Genomic DNA, 24755 nt, shown 5'->3' on the forward strand with positions numbered 1-24755 from the left:
ATAAACCTGCTGAGCTTTGTTTGGTCCAGTGGACCCCGCAGGTCGCCCGGCCTCCCACTCACCGCCACCCCACTCTGCCCACAAGCACACAGGGCCCTGGATGCCACGCAGGGCAGTTTGGGCAAAGTCACCCTTCAACAGCAGAGTGCATGCTGTGACCCCCAGCCCTCAGCTTGGCTTCCCTTTAGCTCTTGCTTTTTATTTTTGAATTAGCAGTTTTATTGTGGGTATAATAACCATGTCATAGATGTTGTCCAGAAGCCTACAGTCCAACTGAGTAATTTTTTAAGCAATTGTGGTAAAGTTTACATGAGTTAAATTTGCCACTTTAGCCATGATTCTGTGGCATTCTGTATACTCTCAGTGTTGAGCGATCCAGAACATTTTCATCACCCCACTGTCAATCATTTTGGCCCCCCACCCCCATTCCTGGTCAGCAGACTTCTACTCTGTGTTTGTGACTCTGACTACTCTAGGTACCGTGTGTATGGAACCATATGTTGTTAGCTCTTCAATGTCTCACCTATGGCTTAGCTACCGTCTTCGAGGTTCATCCGTGCTCAAGCACGGTAAGGACGTCTTTCCTTCTTAAAGACTGAATACTATCCTGTCGTGGGCAGGGAGCACATTTTGTTACTCATTCATCTGTCAGTGGATACTTGGGTTGCGCCTACCTTTGGCTATTGTGAGTCATGCTGCCATGGACATGAGTGTACCAATCTCTCTTCGAGTGTTTTGATTTTATTTCTTTTGGACCTTTGCTCAGAGGTGGAATTGCTGGATCACATGGTAATTATTTTTAAGTTTTTGAGGAATTGCTGTAATATACTTTTCCACAGTGTATGGCACCATTTCATGTGTCCAGTAGCAATGCACGAGGTTCTGGTTTCACTATGTTCTCACCCACATTTGTTTTTTCCATTAAAAAAATACATTAACTGTCACGGGAGGTGTGAAGGGGTATCTTGTGGTTAGGTTTGCATTTCCCAGTGATTAGTGATGTCCTGTGTCTATTCAAGTCCTGGGCCCATTTTTAATCAGATTGCTTTTGTTGTTGACAAACACCGCATTTTAACAGATATAATATTCTTGCTGTCAGCCTCTTGACAGATATCAGGACGATATTGATTGGCATGCATTTCTCCTCTCCTTTTCTCATCATAATTATCCACCAGCCATCTGTGGATGCCAGGGTTTGTCCTGCACTCAGGTTGAACAGAACAGTTCTGTACCTCCCCACCCTCTTCCTTATCGCAAGTGTTGGGTTCGCCTTAGCTCTTGGTTCTGTGGAGAGGAATTTTACTTAAGCCAGCTACCATGGTCATCTTCCCTTTCCTTCCTAAAGGATTGGTGTCTGCTCCCTGATTTTGCCACAGAACTTGACCACTAAGGTTGCATTTTGTCAGGGAGCTTCTGATCTCCAGATTTTCCACAGGATCTGTACTGGTGGCTCCTGTTTTCTTTTGGAGGCTCCTTTGGTCCCTGGGACCTTGTCTCTGAGAGGCTGTGAAGGGTAGTGGGCAGTAGGGTTGGGGGTGCAGACTCTGGGGCATCTGCACCTGACTGCAGGGACCATGAACTTGCCAGGCTGGAAGCTTCACCCCACAGTTTCTTCTCAGTATCAGAGGGCATTAGCACCTTCCTCCTGGATGAACAGGGAGGTCTCAACCAGAAGCCTCGTGAAAAGCTCCTAGGACAGCGACGGGCATGCAGGGTTCACTCCCGTTGGGGAATGAATCTGGTTTTTCTTTGGTGTATTTAGTGGATCCTTTCTGTCTCCATTGCCTGCTCTTGCCTCTCGGCTCCTGAATTCTTCTTCATTGTTTGGTTCCTTGACATTGTCTCACTCTTGCTGTTCTATGTCCCTTGTTGTAGAGGTTGATAGTAACCAGGCTACCCCTTTACCTTAGTGACCACTTCTTGTGGCACAAAATGGCCCCACAGGGCATTTCCTGGAGGAGACGTTGACCTCACTGGCTCATACCCAGCCATGTCAGTGCCACCACAAAGGTGGAAGAATCGGACTTTCCATCAGTTTCTTTGAATTGCATTATTTTGGAGATGATATCACAAATATCACTGCACAGTGGACTGAATGGGACCACATTGAGGGACTATATCCTGAGAAGACATAAGAAGGAACTTCAGGGCTTTACAAGTCAGATGAAATCACAGAAGTCTTAGGACTTGTCCAGATTATTGCCTGAGTTCTTACTAGTTCTTGGTTACTCCGTGAGTTATTTCATGTCATCACTGCAACAAAATACACGAGGCAACTAACTTTATAAGAGAAAAGGTTCATTTAGCTCACAGTTTTGGAAGTTCCAGACCAAGATCTGGTGGATTCATTGATTTGGCCTCTGGCAAAGGTGGCACATCATGGGGACCCCCGTAGGCTCAGACAGCCAGGCCTAAACTGGAACAGAGAGAGAGGACAGGCCAGTCCTGGGATCCCTTGCAAGGGCAGCGCTCCATCGACCTCAGGACTCCTGCTGGCCCCACCTCCTCCAGCCTCTGCTCCCAGCGGCTCTGCCCAGCAGACAGTCCACACGTGCACCTCGGGGGACTCCCAGGGCAGCATCCGCACCACAGCAGCTACTAGGAGGCACTTGCTTGGCTTGTCACAGACTTGAGGTTGTTCCTATTTCTTCATTTACTTTTCCACTTTCATTTATGGGAGAACTGCCTCGAGAGGTTAAATACGCTCAGAGGTCCATGACCGGGCGTGTTGAGGATACCGCTGAATTCCCCTAATTCCAAATTCGGAACTTTTAACATCTAGCTAAATTCTGTGTCATTTCACCTTTTCCGTTTCTCATTTTAAAACTTCCCTTTGCTGTCTGCATTTATTGGCTCTGCTAGAGCCTAACCCATTTTTAGAGAGCGCGAGTGGGTATTTTTGTCAGAAATATTTTGTTTTAATATTTGAATTAATTTAATCCTGCTTTAGTTTTAATGTTTCTCCTATTTTCTGTAATTTATGTTTTCTAAATTCTTCAGCAGCTTAGTCATTTTATTTGTTTAATAGTGAAAATGCTTAAACCAGGCACAGCGGTGCATGCCTGTAATTCCATCTGCTGAGGAGGCCGAGGCAGGAGGACTGTAAGTTTGAGGTCATCCTGGAAAACTTAGCAAGACTCTGTGTCATATACAAATAAAAATAAGGGCTGGGCTAGTTCAATGGTAAAGCACCTCTGGGTTGAACATATAGTATCAAAAAAAAAAAAAAAAGGAAAAGAAAAGAAAAAAAAAATTTAAGGTTATGCATTTGCCTCTAAATTTTGAATGCGTCAAAAGGAATAGACCTGATATTCTTATTTGCTTTATTTTGTAAATAATGTTATTGCACGTTGACTTTCTCCTTTACCTCATAGTTAATTTTCTTCCTTTCTAAGTGGTTGGGTGTTTGGATGATCTTTATTAAGTTTAGTGCTAATTCTCAGGTTTATTGCCTCGTGACTAGGACGCAATATTTCCCCTTGAATCTGCAGAGGTACATGGAGACGTAATAGCAATGCTGGCTTAAAATAAAAATGACTAGAATTTGGAAACAGTACTTATAAGCATTTACTTTAGTATAAACTTGAGTTTTTGTTTTTCCACCTGATGTCTAAAATTCAAGCAGAATATCCTCAATAAAATTTTAGAGCAAAGTGCTTGCTAGTTTTGTTTTTATGGGAAAACAGTTCCAGCCTGTTCTGTAACAACCCGCACTCAAAGCCAGATACCTGTGAAAAAATTAAGAGGCGTCTTTAAATGAAACAGGAGGACTCTCCAACAAACCTATCAATGTTTAACAATTTTAACGAGCTTTTTAAAAAGTGTCATATGTTAGCTGTGAATCATTTCACATTAGAATCTGTGGTTTTCCTGCCAAAGTTATCTTCAGTAAAACCAATGTCTTTGCAGCCAGATCTGGAAGGAGTCGTATGTGGGAAGCTAGAGGCAGATTCCACAAGAAGCCCCAGTGTTGGAGGGGGAGTGTTTTGCACGCCCGAGTCTGAGCTCTGTCAATACCCCTTTGACAGTCTCGGCCACATTCCTGGCCACCTCTATGACTCACTCAGAACTGCTGGGCATGGGACTTGGGGACCAGGTGAGTGAAGGCTCTCTCCCTCCCCTCCCTCTCTCCTGGCTTACATCTGGGCTGGGTTTGTGCTTTCAAATGAGAAACAGTGAAAGACCCAAGGCGTTGACTGCATTCGACTGGACATTAGTGTGTTCTTTCCTTCGGAGCTTACGGAGTTGGGCCAAGCTCTCTTGGCTTTGGGAAGGTAGCTTCTGTAGATTCGCTGCAAAGCTGTGACTGGCTGAGGTCACCAGAGGTGAGAAGGCTGTCTGGGAGGTAAGACCAGGCAGGAACAGCAGAGGAAAGGGTGGAAATAGCTCCCTGCTGTTTTCATGCCTTTCATTTAACCATTTGTCTTCTCTTTGATAACTGTTGCTCTCTGTAGAGTGTTTCCAGACAAATAAAGATCTAGTGAGGAACGCTTGTTGTGGAAAAAATCCCATTTTTTTCCCTTTGAAAATATTCCTGGAGAAGGGAGGAAGTGTGTCCTGACAGAATGGAACGTGGCGCTCCTGTGGGCCCTGTTGAAGTTGCTGCTTAGGAAGTACACAGAAGATATTCAGGTCATGATGCTTTGAGCCATTTTATGAAATCTCTCCATTTTATTAATTTTAATAAGTGTGTTGGTTTGTGAGGGCTGCTGTACCAAATTGGTGCCAACTGGGTGGCTTCAGGAGAATGTATCACCTCCTAGTTCTGGAGGCCAGAGTTCCGAGAGCAAGGTGTCTCTGGGTTGTACCAGGAAGACTGTCCGATGCAGCGACACCTCCGTCTCTGCTGTCAGCTCCACTTGGCATTCTCCTTGTGTCTATGTCCAAGTTCCCTCAATTAAAAGGACACCAGCAACATTGGATTAATGTTCCCCTCCAGTGTGACCTCTTTTAACAAATTACATCAGCAAAGATTCTATTTCAAGTAAGGTCACATAATGAGGCACTGGGAGATAGGACTTTGGCATATGAATTTCAGGGGAATGCGATTCAGTCCTCAACTGTAAGTGTTTGTTCATTTGCTCAGTAATTTTTTTATTGAGCATTTATTATGGGAAATGTACTCTATGGGGTGTTGAGGTTTAAATAAATGTCATCACACAATTCCTGTGTCTGAGCCACTTGCAATGAAAAAGAGAGACATAAACCAGTTAACTGTGGCATGGTGGCCAACGTAGAGGTGTGTACCAGGAGTTCAGGTGGGTGCCAAGGAGGGGGGTGTTGGTCAAGCCTACTTTTAGGGGAGATGTCAGGCAGAGTTCCTTGAAGGGACAAAGTTTGAGCTGGGCTTGAGGGGATTAAGAGGAGATTGCCAGGTAGACTTGGGGCCGCCAGGACAGAGGGAGCTGCACAGAAGTGTGAAACAAGATGCTGTGTTCGTAAGACTTTGGCTCAGGGCTCAGCAGAGTGTGTGCACTGTGGACTGAGGGCTGCCTGTGGCAGGTGTCTGTGTTGGGGGGACCCTTCGGACATGTGGATCGAGCAGTTGGAGGCAGGAGCAGAGGGCAAGTCTGCGGCTGCACACCAAGGTGGTGGGAATGGCATGGGTCTACTGCCGTGTCACTCAGTGGATTCTAGGTCCTTCCACCCGGAGGAGGAGTGGAATTGGAGGTGCTCCTGGGATGCCTGCTTGGCGTTTGGATCTGTAGACGTGAGCCTAGCCGTGAGCACAGGAGGGGAGGATGCTTCGGGCCGCTGGTGTGTGATCACAGGTATGGATGAGGGAGATACGGCAAGCCAGCAGAGACACCAGCACACCTGAACCGTAGGGGCAGCAGGAGGAAGAAGAGTCCGCAAAGGAGGTTCCGATCAAGCACCAGGGAGAGGAAAGAGGAACGAGTCCATATAAAGTCAGGGACTTTGACAGTCACAAGGAGAAAAGTTGGGGCAGAAACACCCAACATCACAAATAGGTCACACGAGCCAAGGCTGCCTTCACACTGTAGCTTTCAGTCTCATCTGCTGTGTTACCAGTCTGACATTCGAAAAGTCACTAGAACCTTTACTGTAATCTTTCAAAGAACACCAAAGACGTGACATGGTTTGGATATGAGGCATCCCCCAAAAACTCATGTGTGGGATAATGCAAAGATGTTCAGAGGTGATATGAACAGGTTGTAAGAGTGTAAACGGATAGGGGATTAATCCACTTGAATAGATTAACTAGGTGGTAACTACAGGCAGGTGTGATATGACTGAAGGAGGAACGCCACTGGGGGCTTGCCTTGGGGTTTCCGTTTGGTCCCTGGCACCCCTTTCTCTGCTTCCTGGACATCATGAACTGACCAGTTTTCCTCCACCACATCCTTCTGCCATGATGTTTTGCCTTATCTTGGGCCCAGAGCTGTGGAGTTGGCTGACCATGGACTGAATCTCTGGAACTGTGAGCCAAATAAAGTTTTTCTCCTCTAAGTTCTCTTCAGGTATTTGGGTTGCAGTGTTGAAAAACTGATTAAAACAAAAATTGGTGTCAAGAAATGGGGCCTTTGCTCTTTCTAACTGGACCATGTATTTTGGAAGCATTTGGAATCAGTTTATGGGAAGAATTTGGAAAAGGTTAGGCAGAAATGCAAGCTGGAGAAGTCTTAGAATGCTGTAGCAGAGCTTACTGGGCAATTCTGGTGGTGCTCAGAAGACCAGAATGCCTGTAGGACTGTAGATAGTAAAGTCTGTGCACTCAAAGTTTCAGAGGGACAGGGGGACTCTATGGAAATGGACTAAAGGCCATTCACGTTATGTTCTGGCCAAGAAAATGTCTACATTTTGCCTGTGTCCTCAGACTATATGTGAGACTGAATTTAAAGGTGATGTGATAATTAATCTGGCAGAGGAAATTTCAGCATTTAGGCATGAGTGTTGCTGGTGGCTTTTAGGCAAGTTTACTGTAATAACCAGGAGTGGAAATCAGAGCAAAAAGATTTAGAAAAGTCACTTTCAATTTGGTCAGAAAATGCATGTAAAACTGGGGCCAAGGAAAGTGTGGTCATTGAAGATATTACCACCACTGAAGGGATTCTAAGTACTTTATACAGAGAAAATAGGAATTTGGCTTGAGGGCATCTCAGGAATTGGCAAGATCACACCCAATGTGGACTCAAGGATGTAAAAGTAAGAATTCACTTTGAGAAGAGAACATGGGAGCATCCTGCTTGCCTGGGAGTGGGGTGGGGACTAGGAAGTTGTTTCATCATGCTCCGTCACCCAAGCACTCTGAGGCCACTGCAGTCATGGTCCCAGGAGGCAGAACTTGGTGTCATCCACATGGTGCAGGAATGCAGGATGCTGGAGGTAGGAGGTCATGGAGGCTTCCATTCAGATTTCAATGGAAGGTCTGGGAGGCCAGGCAAAGTATAGAGGGGTCAGAGTTCCTGCAGGCCGCCCCTGAGAGGTTGATGCATGAAGACTTGAGAAGGAAGTCGAAGCTGTAGTAGGTCTTCGAGATTAAGAGATGCCAGTAATGCGAAATGTCTGGGGAGGAAAGCTGCAGAAATTAAGCAGAAACAAGCTGAGAGAAAAGCCTTGTGGGCTGCAACCAGCAAGGCATAGAGGTGCAGCTTGCAGCCTTCTGGAGAGAATGTCAGACCCCCGGGCCCAGGTGCTGGACGAGGACTGGACTTGTTTGCCCAACTGGATTTTGGTCTTGTTTTGGTCTCATCTGTTCTTTCTATGCCCGTGTTTCTCCTTTTTGGAATGGAAATGTTTATTTGTTGCCATTTTATATTGGATATTGTTATGGGGCGTGACTTAAGAACAGACCGATCACCACTGAGAAGTCTGAATTTGAGGTCTTTATTAAGCTGGCCGCTGACTGTCTCACACAATGCCCCAGAAAATGGCTATTGGGAGAACAGCCCCGACCACAGGGTTGTAGGGGTTCTTATACCAAAAATCACATCAATCATCAGTGTCTGTTGCTATGATTTGAAATTACAAACTAACATCATGAGATCATCGACAGAGGGGGAAGTGGGTCAGAATAACCCTTACCTAGGTACAAACTAAAGAAGGGTACTAACATCCTCACAATCACTGTTCACATGGTACATTGTTTAGGAGCAATAGGGATCAAAAGAGAGCAATTCTTCACTACCTAGGAGTTGCCATTGTATATTATTAAACATGTCACACCAAGTAACTGATGATGGGCATGGAGGCGGGGTGTTCCCATGGGAGAAGCTTATTTCCTACATAACATGGAGTCTCAGAGCAGAATGGAGCCTGTTCAGTCATTTCCCCTAGAATCTGGCCTATGACATTCTCATGGAGTCAGATCTGTCAGTCCATCACATTGGAGTCAGATCTGTCAGTTCATCACAGATATATGTGACTTGCTTTTGCTCTTGCCTTGAGTTTGCCTTGAGTCTCAGGTGGGATTTTGGACTTGGACTTTGGCAATGCTGGCATTGTTAAGTGTATGAGGACTCTTGGAGAGGGACTAAATGAATTTTTCACTGTGAGATGGGCATGAGCTTTTGGAGGCCAGAAAATGGAATGTTATGGTTTAGATAAGAGTTGTTCTTCAAAAGCCAACGTGTGAGAAAGTACAAGAATATTTGGAGGTGAAATTATTAGATTATGAGAGCAGTAACCTGATCAGTGGATTAATCTGAATTAATCGGGTGGTAACTGTAGGCAGGTAGGGTTTGACTAGAGGAGGGAGGTTACTGGGGGTATGCCTTTGGGTTTATATTTTTTCCCTGACATCTCGTGCTCTCTTTGTTTCTTGGATGTCATGAACTGAAGTGACCCTCCACCACACCCTTCTGCCATGATGTTCTGCCTCACCTCAGGCCCAGAACCATGGAGTAGACTCACTGTGGACTGAACTTCTGAAACCACGAGCCAAAATAAACTGTTCTTCCTCTAAGTTGTTCTTGTCAGGTTGTTGGGACACAGTGACCAAAAGCCAACTAACACAGGTGGATTCTAGTCTTAATACCTAAAAAAATTTTAAACCTATTTGATTTTCAATTCTATCTGTATCTGCCTCCTCCTAGGTTTCCCTGTCCCTTTCTCCGAACTCTCCAGAAGTCCTTCCATTCAGATCTCGCTGGCTTCTTCCTTGGTCCCCATGGCTGTGTCTCCACATCGACTCTGTTCTGCTCCACTAGTAGCCCTCTGCCTTTGTCAAAATGTCCTCTCCTCTCGATCACCAGCATTCCTGAGAGCCAGGGAGGACAGGCCATGGGTATTCCTACTGTGTCAATTCTTTCCTGACTCCAGCAGGCTCCCTGACCTTTGTTGAAGCGGTTTCCGAGAGGCCATGAGGAGTGGGGGTGGAGGCAGGATTTCGGCGGGTGCAGAAGGCAATCCAAGTGACAACCACAGGCTGTTTATCCTGGAAGCTTGGTCTGCAATAGAAGGGAGAGAAGAGTGAGAACAAAAGCAGTCAGGTGATCGAGGAAGGGTGTTTAAGAGACTTTGGGGGAGCAAATTTGTTTTGCAAATATCTCTGAAAGCAGAAACGCGTGTAGGAAATGGCTGTCATCAACAGGAAAAGCCGTGCCACTTGCTCTGTTGATCCATATTGTCACTGGAACGGATGAGGAAGGAGGCCAGCCTCTCATCAGTCACAAACCTGGATCCCAGAGTGTGGCCTTTCCTACCAGGAACGCTTGAGGATCCCTCTGAGGACAGGGATGGAGGTGTGTGGAGTCTTCCTGGGAGGAAGGGCATCAGCAGGGCTCAGTGGTTCTGGAAGGCTGCAGCCTCGACCCACATGGTACATTTCAGATGATTTGTTCAGTGCGTCTCTGTGCACCTCTCTGGCTTTCTTCCCACTGAGCTAGGCTCCGGGCTTCCTGTACCCCAGAGGCTGGGTAGAAGGCAGCTACAATATCCTGTCCTTTTGGACCAAGTTTTTCCTAACCCAGAGATATCCACAAAATGGCCTTTGTCATTTTCTGTTGGCCGACTGAGTGAGCTCTACCGGAAGCAGGGAATGGTGTCCTGGCCCATCTAGATGGATGTGGATATGGATAGCTTCATCCCTGGAAATTCTGAGGGTGCCTTTGTCCAGGTCTTGCACCATGATCCCTTGGTAATAAGGAATTCATGAAACTAGGGGTGACTCTATTGTTCATCAACACTGATAAGGTACCTCCAAGTTCAAGGGGGGCAGGTCAGTTGAAATTAGTGCAATAGTTATATGTAGTGACATTGACTTTCCTTGAGTCTGTACTTACATGAAACCTGGAAGTTCAAGGTGGTTAACAGAATATTGGTGTGGGGCACTTTTACAAGTCCTAAGCTGTGAACTAGGTACAAGTGTCTGTAGCCTGCATAGTATTTATGCACATATGGCAATTCTGAAATTGTTTTTCTGATAGTGTTTACTTTTTTAAGTGGACTATAAAAATGTCCCTGAAGCCTTTTGGTGTGACCCTACCAGAAATCCTTGCCATCTTGTGGGTGGAGTCCTTTGGTAACCCTGATTTCTTTCTGTAATGATGTAGAAATCCCTTCCTCAGAATGAAACTTTTTGTTCTAGAATCAGTTCCAAGTGTGCAAATGTGTTGATATAAGGTAACAATTGTTGACATTTCACGAGTTCTTCCTGCTTTACAAAATTGCTTTCAAATATGTTTGTTTTATTTTTGCCGCTAGGCAATCCTGTGTTTAAGTAGAATCTTTCTGTGTTTTCTGTTTGAGGAAATAGAGGCTCGGGGCTTTAAGAAACCTGATCAAAGTCAAAGGGTTTTGAATGGAGCCAGTGGTGGAGCCCAGGCACGGCAAATAGGTCTTTATGGTAAGTGTGCCTGACTGACTGCACCAGACTTCTTGGGCACCAGTGGTTTTCAGCTCCTCTTGAACCACAGTGAGTCCCTTCTGCAAGGTGAGTCACACACACCTATGGTCCACCCCACTCTTGCCTTCACTGGTCCTGTGCTGTCTAATATCTAATTCTAGTCAATTCTGTGTTCTGTTCAGCATCTGGCCTTATTAAATTGACTCTATGATACAATCACGGGTTGTGGTGCAGACTGAAAAAAATTACATTCAGTCACTTTCCTGAGCCGCGGAAGAAAGTTGGAAGTGGAGGATCGTGAGGAAGGAATGGGGGTGTGAGCTCCAGGGGCTTCAGGGGAGGAAGGGGCAGGTCACAGGGCCATCTGCATGTTAGTGGGTGGGAGAATCTGGGCAGCAGGTGAAATGTTTGGGGACATGGCTCTGCCACATGCCCTGTTTGTCACTTAGTCTGCTACATTGGCCACCATCTTGGAGATGGTTGGCCCAGTCTGCCCGCGCTACCTCTTGTCCCCAGTCCTCTCCAAGTGTGTGCTGTTCTGCTGTTGACCACTCACATCTGCAGGCGAAGGCCTGGGTTGTGCAGCCTCGGAAGTCTGAGTGAAGTCTCTTGGCAACTGCTCAGCTCAGAGTTTGAATCTTGCCTGGCAGAGGGTCTCCAGGTTCGGGGCCAACGTCCTGGGCTCTTTGCTATGGCTGGGACTATACCTTCTGCTTCCTCTTATCTTGTCCCAACAATGAGGATGGGACATTTTGTGCTGCGGAACTGACGAAGGGCTTTCCACCCATGGGAGTGACCGGTCATCTACGACAGCAGTCAGATACCAGAATGTGCACATCTAGGAAGTTTGCTCAGTGTCCTCAAGCCTCAGCAACTTATTCTTAAAGTCAGGGCGGCCATGACCTATGGAGTCACTGAAGTTCATTGAGAAAGTGCATTTAAGAAACTTACTGGTGCTCGATGTATAGAAATGACTTTATTACAGCTATGCCAGCTTCCTTCAATGACTCATAGGATGAAATGTCTCAGGGGTAAAACAAGGACACACTGAGCCTTGGCCCAGAGAGCTGAGGGAGGGTGTGGAGCCCAGAACCATGAGAACCGCAGCTCCGCTGGGGGGCTGAGATGGAGGATCCCAGCAGAGAGATGTGCCTTTGGTCAGGGGAAGACAGGACAGAGGGGACAGAGGCCCTGAGCCCTTCTGAGTTGGTTGTTTGCCCATGGCCAAACCCAGAAGACTGACCAGCCCCAGACACCAGCCTGCTGGGGTCAGAGAAGCCCCGTGTCCTCGAGGGCTGTGGGCACACCTGGCTCTTGCCAACTCCCTTTCTTTGGCCAGGGTCCTCCATCCAACCAGCAACTCCTTCTCTGTGAATTGTGGAAACCGAAACTTCCCTGAGAGGCCCCCACTCATCCTGTCGTCCTGCGGAGGAGAGTCGCATTTTGGCCACACTTTGGCGCAACAGGCTCTGAGTGGCCTCGGGGGGGTCTGCATCTTCAGGTGTCAGGAGAGAACGGCGCCCCGCCTTCCTGCTGGGTCCTGTGCCTCCCTGTCCCTCGAGGCTGGGGACAGCCCTCCTGTGTATTGGCATCTGGAGATCTGATAGCACAGGGGGTGAGCCTGGGAGGCCGGGTGGGAGCCTTCCTGCCTCTCCGCAGTGTCGAAGCCCATAGCAGGATCCATATCGCCCTGTTGAACCTTGCCGGGTCTTCCTATCCCGGGACAGGAGAGAACCTTCCCGCAGGGCCGTGTTCCATGTCCTCCATCTCTGGAACGGTCGCTGTAGGGCCGTGTGCACAGGGACTGGCACATACTTTCCAAATTAAATTTTGAAAGGATAGCATGGGAGGCTGTAGTTTTTCAAAGTCCTAAGTCTGAGGGTTACTGGTAGTTCTTCCCTTCTCCTGTCTAGTCACCGTAGGGGAGCTTCTTCCTGCACTTCAGCTCTGCAGGAGGGGAGAGGAGCCCTCTTCCCACCCAGAAGGCCTTTAGCGGTCTGGTGGGTTCTAGAGAATCAAAAGAAGGGGTGTGTGCTCTGTGTGCTCACTGCCCCTCTGAAGGGAGAGGCCAGCCCTGTCCCCAAGCCCTGCAGGGTGAGTTAATGGCCGGGTGACACCCAGGTTAAGACATTGCAGGCATAAAACCACCATGGCAAATCTTGTCATGTCAGGCAACCGAAATCTCTTCACATCACAGAACTGAAAGTCTCCCCGGTTCCCCTTTCTAGGCAGGAAGCTCCTGCAGATGTCCCTGGTCTTGCACTCCCTGGTGTTCTGCGTTCCCAGGTTCCTCAGTGGCTGCCCCACCTGGGACACCTCCCTGCACCGAGGGGCTCCTCCATCCGGCCTCTTCCTGCCTCTTCTAGCGCTCTGCTCGCTCCGTGTCCTGCTGGGCCCAGGCTCTTACCAAGGACAACACCGACTCCCAAACCAGTTGAGCCGAGGCCATGATTCACAGGCGTTTCCTGCCGGAACCCTCATGCCATGGCGTTTTCTTTCAGTGGGATTGGAAAGTGCCTGGAGCAAAGTGAATTTTCTAGACTAGAAAGATGGGGCATTTGGCAATCCATGATTGGTTGCGAGGGTCGGACTAGCTCTTTGGGGGATGTCTCAAGAAAGCAAGGATTGTTCTCTGTTGGGGAAGAGGGGCATGGTCTGTGGCCTCCCATTCTTGGAGCAAGTGGGGGTCAGAGGGTACTTCTTGGGGCCTGTCACGATGGTCCTCATGGGGTGGCATGCCTTGACAAGACAGCTTGATTTTTTGGGGGTACCAGGGGTTGAACTCAGGACATTGGACCACTGAGCCACATCCCTAGCCCTATTTTGTGTTTTATTTAGAGACAGGGTTTCAGTCAGTTGCTTAGCGCCTCACTTTTGCTGAGGCTGGCTTTGAACTAGCGATCCTCCTGCCTCAGCCTCCAGAGCTGCTGGGATTACAGGCATGTGCCAAGACATCTCATCTCATCTCATCTCATCTTTTATGTCTGTTGTCATCAAGGGGGCCCTAGCAACCAGGGAGGATCATGTTTGCAAGGAGTAAGTGGTGGGCGGATTGGTGTTTTCCCATCTTGAAAATCACCCCTGGCGAACACCCTGGTGTTGGTCTGGTTTGTGTCTGAGTGTCTGACCTCCATAAGTAGTTGGCCCCCTGTGATTTCTGGCTTCGTATCTGTGTGGTGGCTTTGAGGTGACCAGGTGGCCGTGGCCAGTGATACCTCCTAGATGTGCCCCTGTTCAGAGTCTGCCGGCCGTGAGGCGGGTTGAGGGAGCCATGCCGTGACCTCAAATAAAGACTGTTGTTTGCTGAACTCAACTGTCCCAGCAAATTCATACAGACAACCTTTGCGAAACGCCACCTGCCAAAGGCAGGCCCTGATCAAAAGGTGAGAATAATAGTTCACTGTAAGCGCCGCCCTGCAACCCAGCTGTCCTGGTGGGAGGTCGCTTGTCAGCATTGAATACTCTGGTAAGCAAAGCCCCCAAGTAGAGCACACGTTCACAGTGAAATTTTGGGCTTGAGTGGCAGTCCTGTGGCTGCCGAGTACCCTGTGGGGACTGTACGGATGCGTTTTATGCCCACTTCTTGCTCTGTTGGAGTAAAGTGCTCATGAAGCCACACCTCTCAGGGATTCTGCCTGCTTCTCATAATTCCATTTTCAAGAGAGAGAATAGAAAGTGCCTGGTGTGACCAAAGAGCCCCCGCTGCTGCGGGAAGCCGGCAGCTGCCCTGTGGCTGGACGCAGGCCCTGCAGCCGCCTGGGCGCAGCTTCTGAGGCTGCAGCTGCTCTGTGCCTCCAGTCTCTGCCAGGGTCCACCGTGCCAGCAGCAGGAGGGAAACTCGCGTGCTGTGTCCATGCCACGAAGTTAGGCCAGGCTTCCTTCTTCTCAGAAGTCACTGAAGACTTATGAAGGCACAGAGGTCAGAACCTCCTGACGCACTGCGGGCCTGGGCAGCAGCTTTGCCCAAGGGGAGGCCCGTGGCCCAGTCTTGGTTTTCAGTGAGGGGACGCCACCTTGTCACCAAGGCACATCCTTTGGCTTCTGGAGGCACGAGGGTCTTCACCTCTTACCTGTCCATTCAGAACTCTCTGCCTGGCTTCTGTGGGCCAGTCCTGTGCCCCGGCAGACGTTACCACGGTGAACAATACAGAAAGCAGCCTCTGCCAGGCTTCTGGGTGACCGACAGAAGGGGACAACGCGGGGGAGCGGCAGGGGCATGAAGACTAAGGAAGCGCGATCCCAGGAGTCGGGTGAATCCGGTGCAGCTGGGGCCCGGGCCTGCAGCACGGCTTAGCTCTGGAGCTGGCAGACAAGGAGGGCTGGCCGAGCAGAGGGGCCCCCAGAAGATGGCGCAGGGTGAGAAGAAGGAGGCGAAGGTCAAGGAACTGAAGGGAACAGGGGTAGCCTGAGGGCAGAGAGGTGGGGGAGGTCACCTGGAACAGGAGGGGCCGTCCTGAGCCAGGAGTGCGTGGGTCGTCACCTTAAAGATTGCCAAGCTTACTGAAGATCTGAAGCCTGCAGAGTTAAGATGGTTCCATGCAGGACAGTCAGAAACTAGGTCTACTGGCCCTGCTGCATAATGAGGGCCCTCACGTCACCAGAGTCTGGTGGGCCATGGTTTCTGGAACCAGTAATGCTCCCTGGTCAGCCCCTTTCCTTCTTCCCCTGAGCCAGTGGCTGCACACTGAATTCCTGTCACCTCTGAGTTCTTCATGGGACCTGCCTCAAGCAGCCCAGAGTCTGCAGCTCTCTGGTGAGAACCACAAGACTCAAGACTAATCTGGGAGATATTCTTTAAGAGGAATCCCTGGTCTTTGTTTTTAAGGTGTTTTATTTGGGGTTGAAGACACCCCCTTTTTTCACCAGACCTGGGCAATCAAAGAGCTTTTACAAAATGTTCACATTCTTTTAATGTGGTTGGCTGTGCAGAATAATTAATAACCCTGTTAATGACATTCTGCTGACCTTTTTTTTGCGGTGTTCATTTGTTTTGTTTGGAGTTTCGTCAGAAGAAAGACCCTACTACTTTGATTCTTGACTTGCTCAAGTAATGAAAAGCTTGTTTTCTGAAAAATCCCATTGTGGATTCACCTTTCTAAATCAACGGACATCATTTTTGTTCTCTTTAACATTAGGCATAAAATTGTGCAGTAAAATTGTTCACTATTATTTGAGCTATTGTGTAGAAAAGAAGACTTCAGAGGTTGAAAAGGATCGGCTTCAGATGAATGCTGAGCTGTGCTCTTGGCCGCTCATGAGTTGGGAGCTGCAAGCAAAGGCACCTAAAAATTAAAAAAAGAGAAGCGGAGGAAGCCTCAGCACGGGCTGGTGGCAGTGAGGCGGAGCCCGCTCTCTGTAGCACGCTCACATCCCTCTCTTGGACTCTGGTCCAGGGGCTGGGGAAGGTTACCCTCTCATGTTCAGGAGAGAACACAAATCTGGAAGGTCAAGTGTAGCTCCCTAGCAAGAGGGGTCAGAGGAGCTGAGTGGGCCTCCAGACTCTGGAGGAAATCCAAGGGGACGTCTTTGACGAGTCACCGGACTGAGTGCGAAGCAGGTGCTCAACAGCGTTGGAGGTGGTCCTCCCTACGGACTGACCTGCATATTCCCCCCTAAGTTCACACGCTGAAGCCCCAAGCCCCGATGATGGAATTTAGAGATGGGCTCTGGTAGGTAAGTAGATCGCGATCATGAGGGTGGGGCCCTGCGAGGGATTAGTGCCCTTGTAAGAGAGGAGGTCGCGGAGTTCTCTCTGCCCTGGGAGGAGACGACAAGGAGACACCACCCTCCCAGAGCCCGGCTGTGCTGTACCTTGGTCTCAGACTCCAGCCTCCAGAATTGCAAGGGAGTAAATCTGTTGTTGAAGCCACCCAGGCTATGATATTTTGTCATGGCATCCTGAACAGAGTAGGACAGTCCTTAAGATTCCGTTCCTCTAAATTCACAGATTCTGAGAGCAGCAGCGTTTGTGTGAGTCTCTGGCCCTTTTCTTACCATTGGATTGATTGGAGCTGTCATGATCAAAGAATTGGGAGGCCTCTTTGTTGCCTTGATGCAGAGAGAGGCCCCAACAGATGCCAGACTTAGGAGCCTTTAAAGCCCTGCCAGGGACTGTGGGTCCCTGATGTCCTCAGCCGAGGTCCCAGCTGCTCATGTGTGCTTCAAGGCCGCACTGAGCTATCCCACCGTCTCCTCCTTCCTCCCGTAGCTCTTCAGTCTGCACACTGCCCTGTTTCTGCAGCCACCAGCCCATCCCAGGTTCCCCCATCGGACTCTTGAGAGCAGCTCCCCTTGAACATCCCAGGCAGGAGCCTCCTCTGTTCTCTCCCTGCCCTGCTGGATAGTAAAGTGGTAAAGCAGATTTTATTCAGGAACTAGTGCAGTAGAGGAGGTGAGCTCAGTGGGAACGGGGCTCCCTTCTCTAGGCAGCACGGGCATGTGGGGATGGGCAGCCCAGAAGCAGGTGGGGCCTGGCAGTGGGAGTTACTTGGAGGACTGGCAGGGCCAAGATGAGTCTTGCTGAAGGCAGGCTGCGGAGACCAGAGACCAGGGGTGGGGGATCCTGGCTAAGCCAATTTAGCAGGCACAACAACAGGAATTCACCGTTTCACAGAAGCAGGAGACAGAGGTGTTGGCTGGGAGTTCTTCAGGGGGAAGCTGCTGCAGGCTCTCTTCTGCCTTAGGGGATTTGCTTGGCCACCCGTGGTGTTCCTTCACTGGTAGACACATCGCTCAGTCTCTGCTTAGAGGTTCACATGATGTTCTCTTTGCATGCAAGTCTGTGTCCAGACTTCTCCTTTTTTATGAGGACAATGGTCATGAGATGTTTCTGAGGTATTGGGGATTAGCTTGAGCATGAGGATTGTGGGGGGTGGGTTGCCACAGTTGAACAGGTGCTGACCCACAATAGTGCAGCCTGTGACTTTGTCATGGAAAGAAATCACTGAGTCACCAGGCTCTACCGTGCCCACAATCCCAGTGGCTGAGGCGGGATCACAAGTTCAAAGCCAGCCTTAGTAACTTAGCAAGGCCCTAAAGCAACTTAGTGAGACCCTGTCTCTAAATAAAAAATGGACTGGGGATGTGGCTCAGTGGTTGAGCGCCTCTGCGTTCAATCCCCAGTACACATGCACACACACAAAACCCGAGTCTTCACCTCATTGTGGTGGAGTGCATATCCCCAGATGTGGATGGGGCTCCTCCTGCCTTCCAAGTCTCGCTCTTTCTACTGGACATAGAGCTGAAAATGATTGTTACATGCCGTAGTGGAGAAGTGCATCTGTCACTCAGGAGCACTTTTAAAAACATTTCAGTTTATGTCAACTTGGTCGATTGCCTTGGTAATCCTAGGTTTCATTCCATGTGTGTAAAAACTGTTTTTGTGAGCTTTTTTGCTGCTGTAACTAAATGACCTGACCAGCACAATCGTAGAGGAGGGAAAGTTTATTTAAGGCTCATGGTTTCAGAGGTCTTAGTCCATAGAAGGCAGGCTCCATGGGGGTCGAGGTGAGGCCGAACATCATGGCGGAAGAGCGTGGCAGAGGGAAGCAGCTCCCATGAGATCAGGAAGCAGAGACTCTACTCTCCAGATACAAATATACATCCAAAGCCACACCCAAGTGCCACCTCCTCCAGCCATACCCCACCACTTCAGTTACCACTCAGTTAGGGCCTGTCCAGGGGATTCAATCACTGATTGGGTGAAGACTCTCACAACCCAATCGTTTCTCCCCTGAACCTTCTTGCATTGTCTCACATGTGAGCTTTTGGGGGACACCTCGTATCTAAATCATAACAAAAGCATTACTCCCAGAAGGAATTCATAGGATGTAGCCAATAAAAAGGGTGTTTATGGGGAGCTCAGGTCTCCTTAACTGACTCTGGGAAGAACTCACCTCCTCCAAGCTGCGGGAGGCCCAGTGTGCCCTCAGGAAGGTCACTGTCCTCCGAGGGGCAGGTGCCCGCCAGCTTGTACTCTCCTTCCAGGTGCACATGGATCTCAGGGGAGACCTGAAATGTGAGCAGAGAGCCAGGATCCCTGAGAAACCTGTAGACTATGCTTCCCCTTCTTCGGTTTCCAGCCATTTCACGGAGAGCTCGTCCCCGGCGTGTCTGATAACAGAAAGGGTGGTAGCCACATTGGCGAGGTGGAACTTGAGGGCAGAGGGTGGAGCTGACATAACAAGTGTACTGACACTTCTTTGTTTGGCAGAACTAATTACTGTCCCCAGTGTGGAGACGAGGGCACAGGTGCAGAGCGGTGAGGACCATGTTGGAATGAGCTGGGATGTGAAGAGTCTTCGGGTTCCGAATTCCGCCTCCTTTTCATCTTAGCAGGCTGCCTGACATTACCAAGGCCTCCCGTGCCTGCTTGAGAGCTCTTATCAATGGAAATCAGAGTGGGTTTTGACAACGACTTGATCTGACAGTAATTGAATATTTTCATGGTGCAAACCTCACCATGTGGTCAAGGATCCTGCCTTCCATCTCCGGCCAACTGATTTGTTAAAGCAGCCACGAGTGCTTTAGTGTACAGAAAGATAAAGTGGACAGAAAGGACAAACCCAGGCTTTATTTCATAGGGCCTGTTCTGTGATACACTGGCCCAGGAAGTGCAATACTTGCCCCCACCCCCCAAAAAAATCAGATTTGTGGTCTAGTAACTTTGGGCAATTCTGTAAAAGATATCACCTTTTAAGAAATTTATTTTCATTTAAAGTGACTGAAACATATTAATGTGGTGTGCACATATAGCAAAGAGCACACATCTTAGCAGATGGCTAATAGAATGTGGAGCATCCCTGTGCTCCTCCCAGTTTGCAGCCCCTTCCACCCCAAAGGTAACCCCTACTCTGACTTCCTCCATTAGGGTGAGTTTTGCCTGGTTTTGACTTTAGATGGAATCTCTCCATGCTTCCTCTTCCAGGTCTAGCTCTTCTTCAACACAGGGTCCATCAGGTGATACGTCGAGTGTTTATCCTGGCTTGTCTTCTCTATGCCTGTCATGTTTCATTCACCCAACCTGCCCGGGCTGAAAATTTCTTACCAACACTTGTGTGTCAGTTTGTGGCCTCACAGCTCCATCCACCCTTTTGTCTGACTGTGAAAGTGCATCTGGGCCCTTTGAATATTTTCCCCCTGCAGCTCAGCCGTGGAAGCTTGTTGGCGGAGTGTTTTAGTCACCTGTAACTAAAGGACCCAACCAGCACAGTTGTGGAGGAGGAAAAGTTTATTTGAGGGCTCACAGTTTCAGAGGTCTCAGTTCATAGAAGGCTGGCTCCATTCCTTGGGGTTCAAGGTGAGGGGACATCATGGTGGAAGAGTGTGGCAGAGGGAAGTGGCTCACGTGGTGGTCAGGAAGCAGAGAGAGATTCCACTCTCCAGGTACAAATATATACCCCACAGCCACGCTCTCAGTGAACCACTTCCTTCAACCACCCCCACCTGCATCCCATCAGGGATTAATTCACTGATTAAGTTAAGGCTATAACCCAGTCATTTCTCCTCCAAACCTTGCATTATCTCATGTGAGCTTTTGGGGGACACCTGACATCCAAACCATAGCATTCTGCCCTTGGCCCCCAAAAGCTCACACTCATCCGACAAGGCAAAATACATTCAGTCCATTCCCAAAAGTCCCCGTAGTCTCAACAGTTCTGAGATTGCTCAGAGTTCAAGCCCACGTTCTTCTCTGAGGCTCAAAGCAATCTTGAATTATGAGCTCCTGTAAAATGAAAAGCAATTTACAAGCATCCAATATATAAAGGTAGAGAGTAAACATTTTCATCTACAAAAATAGGGAAGGGACCAAAGCAAACCTGAAATCCAGCTGGGCAAACAGGTCCTCTAGCTCTGTGTCTGGCCTCTGGGCACATGGCATCATGATGTCTGTCGTGTTCCTCGCCCGCAAGAAAGCACGACACAGGAATCTTCCTTCAGCAGTTTAATCAGGACCTTATTATTATATAACCATGGTTTTTCTTCTTCTTCCTTGAGCCGAATTCGTACACCTTTATACTCTTGCAATAGCCAATCTACTCCTGCCACTTGGCCTATGTTCATAGGTGCTCCCATTTGCAACAGTTGGCTCAACCAAATATGGGCTTGTTTACCTAGAAAGCACTTCAGGAAACCAGCGCCATCTTATCATGGTGGCGAGGCGGCTCGCCACAGCTCCCCCTTCTTTATTTTATGAACACAGGTGAAGGTAGAGGCCCTATCCTACTGTGCAAAAGTGGCAGATAGTGAACGTCAGTCCCAGAGTGGCGCCTTCTCCGGGCCTTATAAGTGGCTTGGGACCGTGCCTGTCTTAGGTTGAGGGGTCAGCCCGTATCCTTACCCGTCATCAAAGACTGTAGATCATGCTACAGCTTCTGTCTTAGGTTGGTATACGGCCACCTCCTACATTACCCGTCTTTGACTACCGGTCCAGCATACTCAGCCATACTTGAGGGGAACTGCCGGCCTCTAAGGCTGTCATGACTTGTTGAAGGATGATTTGATCTCTCTGTTGGGTGGCTCGTAATTGATAAATTAAGCAAATGAGATATAAAACACCTAAAATATTAGTCCTAGGGAGCCAAGGCCTGCCCATTGTTTTACAAAACCTAGAGCAGTAGAGAACCATTTGACCATTTCAGATACAGGTGCCACATTTACCCTGGTGGTATTGACTCTCATAATTTCAGCTCTTAGTTGAGAGGTTAAATTGTCAAACCCATATGACCAAGTACAAGTAAGATAGTGAGAAAGATTTCTAGACAACATAGCTGCATGGCTATCATTATAAAAAGTGATAGGGGCAACACAAACTGCTCTTAAAGAAAGAACACATCCCAGACCCATAAGTTCTTGTAACAAGTCCACTTGTTCTTGTAATAAGTCCACTCTTTGATTTACTAGGAGGATGCCTGTTCTTAAATGTTGGTTTAAGGTCTCTTGAGTCTGTAAGGCAGTGGCAGTGTTTTCTGCCAAATGATTAACTGTAGTTGTTGTCTGTATTGTAGTTGTCAACGCGGCTGCTGCAGTTGTGGCTGCTGCTGCAGAGACTGCAATGGCAGTGATCACAGCTGTTGTGATGCCAAAATCTCTTTTGTTTCTTGATAATAGCACTGGTAGTTCTGTATCTGTAACAGAGACTGGGACTGGTAGGAAGGTAGGAATAGGCATTAAGACTGCCCGTGAGAACCTAGAAGCATTTCAACATTGAGAGAGAAGTTTGGAGAATAGCAGCTTGATAAATACCCTGCTTTAAAACTTGTATACTTGGAAAATATGAATACATTTAATGTACAAGGAGTGACCATTTCACAATTACCTTGACACTTTAATCTTACTAAATTTAGTTTTTAAAGAAAAATTTAGACTCTGTAACATAGTACAATACTCTTAACAGTTGTTTAACCATAATTGTATAAACCCCAATTTTTAAGACTAATTGTTTTAAAGAATAAGACTTAATAGACACAAAGTTAAGAGTAAATTAGTGTTTCTAAGAAATCCTTGTTATTTTACCATGTCATTTTACCATATAGATTAAACTTTGGCTTATATCAGAACATTAGTATTTCACCTTAGGAAAACCCTTAAATAGCTTTAGCTGTTTCACATACATACAACCAACTTAGTTACACACAGACTTGTTGAAACTTGCCCTTTACTTACACACAGACTTTCTTAGCACTTACTTAGACCCTCATGTATTCCATCACACAGGCACTTTCTTACCCAGAAACATTTTCTTTTCCTTTTTATTAAATATATTTCCAAACCTAGAACCTTTTATTCTCTCTTTCCTATCTGTTGACCTCTTTTTGTTCACATTCTGAAACAACTTTTATGAAATTTTTGAATTTAGATAAATTACACCATTTTAACAAGATAAAATACTTTGTTGTTTATAGTACTCTAACTGAAACACAGTTGAAACCTTTAGAACCCTTTGTATATAGAATTGTACTTGTTAAGACATAACTCTTAGTAACCTTGTTTTTAGTCAAGATATTAGACAAGTGTCCTGAACAGTATTTGCTGTCTCTTTCCTGTTGAAGAAAAGTCCTAGAAACAATTGATATTAGACATTGTTTAACATCAACATTCCATTAGTTTGACCACCTAGAGACTTGCAAGTTATTTTTAAAGACATTTCACTTTTATTAGTTTACTCAATTTAAATTGAACCTTTTTAAATCACGTGAATAAAAGTATTTGGATCCATTTTTAAATTTTAATTTTAGGAGCGCTCAGTTTTGATACAGACAAAACATGACATTAGACAGCACAACATACACATAACACAAAATCAAAGGCCTTGTAACTTTATAGGTGAATCTCCATTGCAATGTAACAGATGTTCAAAAACTCTAGTTGAATAAAAAATAGAACTGATCAAAAAGAAAAAAAAAATCATTAACCTAGGTATGCAGGATGAAAATTATGAGCTCAAAAATACAGCATTAAAGAAAAACAAAACAAAATAAGAATCCTGGAAAATGAGTTAGTTCTGTGTAGCAGCCCAGGAGTTTAAAACAGACACCTTTTTTTTTTTTTTTTTTCTTATCTTCAGGTTACCCCCCTTTCCCGCTGAGACTGTTGCAGTTTACATTCCAATGCAGGCTTCAGCAAGGCCAGGCAGGGTGGAGGGAGGATCACCCAGGACTTTTTAACCCTTTTTCTTCCTGGTTGAGAAATCAGGTTAGGTTTGAATGCAGAAAATCACAAAACATTATTTCTTACTACTTTTGAGGAATGGAGCTGCTGAGCTCTCTGCCTAGGGGGAGGACTGCTTCAAGGACACGGGTGTTCCCTCCCTAGGTGGCCATGGAGCTGCGTGGAAGGGATCAGGAGGGGGGCCTTTTTCTGTCTCTTGTGATAGTTTCTCTTGATCCAACAAGCCCATATCTAAAAACCAAGGGGCTTTGTCTTCTACAGTTTTTAAAAACTTCCTAGCTGAGGAAACCTTTAAAGGTGCTCCATTAGCCTTTAATAAAGCCTTTAATAGTCCTTCCATGCGAACTCTAGACACCTCAGAACCCATGATTAATTTGCCCCCTTTCGAGTGCCACTTTCACTTTAATACTTTTAATGTGGACCGCTTTTCGCTTAGTCCAGGGTGTAGCCGCCTTTCGCGTGCTACTTTCACTTTAATACTTTTAAGGTGGACCGCTTTCCGCTTAGTCCACCCCGAGCCGCGTTTCGCTTAGCTCTGTCTCCGGACTGCCTTTCGCTAGTCCACTCCGAGTCGCATTTCGCTTGGCTCTGTCTCCGGACTGCCTTTCGCTAGTCCCCGCTCTCTCTTTATCTACAGAGGAGCGTCCCACTATGTGTGGACCCCACTTACCTGTGGTACTTACCAGTGCACCCCCTGACCACTGAAAGTTCTGATTCCCGGGTCTTGGCACCACTTGTCATGTCCCTCGCCTGCAAGAAAGCACGACACAGGAATCTTCCTTCAGCAGTTTAATCAGGACCTTATTATTATATAACCATGGTTTTTCTTCTTCTTCCTTGAGCCGAATTCGTACACCTTTATACTCTTGCAATAGCCAATCTACTCCTGCCACTTGGCCTATGTTCATAGGTGCTCCCATTTGCAACAGTTGGCTCAACCAAATATGGGCTTGTTTACCTAGAAAGCACTTCAGGAAACCAGCGCCATCTTATCATGGTGGCGAGGCGGCTCGCCACAGATGTCCTCTCCAAAGGGCTTGTGTAGCTCTGCCCCTATGGCCTTGTTTGTTGCAGCCCAAGTGACCTTTCTGTTGGCTTGTCTCTGCTCAATTCCTGCAGCTTCCTTAGGATGATGTCCCACATTACTGGCATTTCTTAATTTCGGGGTTCTCCATGTGGCTTTGGCTTCCTCCTCACATCTCCACACCTTGCCTTCTCAGGGAGTGCCCACAGGGACTCTGACCCAGATGCTCTGTACCTGCCTTCCAAGGCTTTCCTT

At 47.6% G+C, this 24755-nt stretch overlaps 1 protein-coding gene across 2 annotated transcripts in view; it reads left to right on the forward strand.

Annotated features, from left to right (window-relative positions):
- Positions 1–24755, forward strand: part of B3galt5 (beta-1,3-galactosyltransferase 5) — a 53751-nt gene that overhangs the window by 12796 nt on the left and 16200 nt on the right. Inside the window, exon 2 of one of the 2 annotated variants that reach the window (XM_047565578.1) lies at positions 10718–10807. The exons of the other annotated variant lie outside the window; for it this stretch is intronic. The gene's annotated coding sequence lies outside the window, so the exon portion shown is untranslated. The remainder of the gene's footprint in view (positions 1–10717; positions 10808–24755) is intronic. 2 annotated transcript variants of the gene reach the window in all.

This window comes from Sciurus carolinensis, chromosome 9 (genome assembly GCF_902686445.1).
Source record: "Sciurus carolinensis chromosome 9, mSciCar1.2, whole genome shotgun sequence".
Lineage (NCBI taxonomy): Eukaryota > Metazoa > Chordata > Mammalia > Rodentia > Sciuridae > Sciurus > Sciurus carolinensis.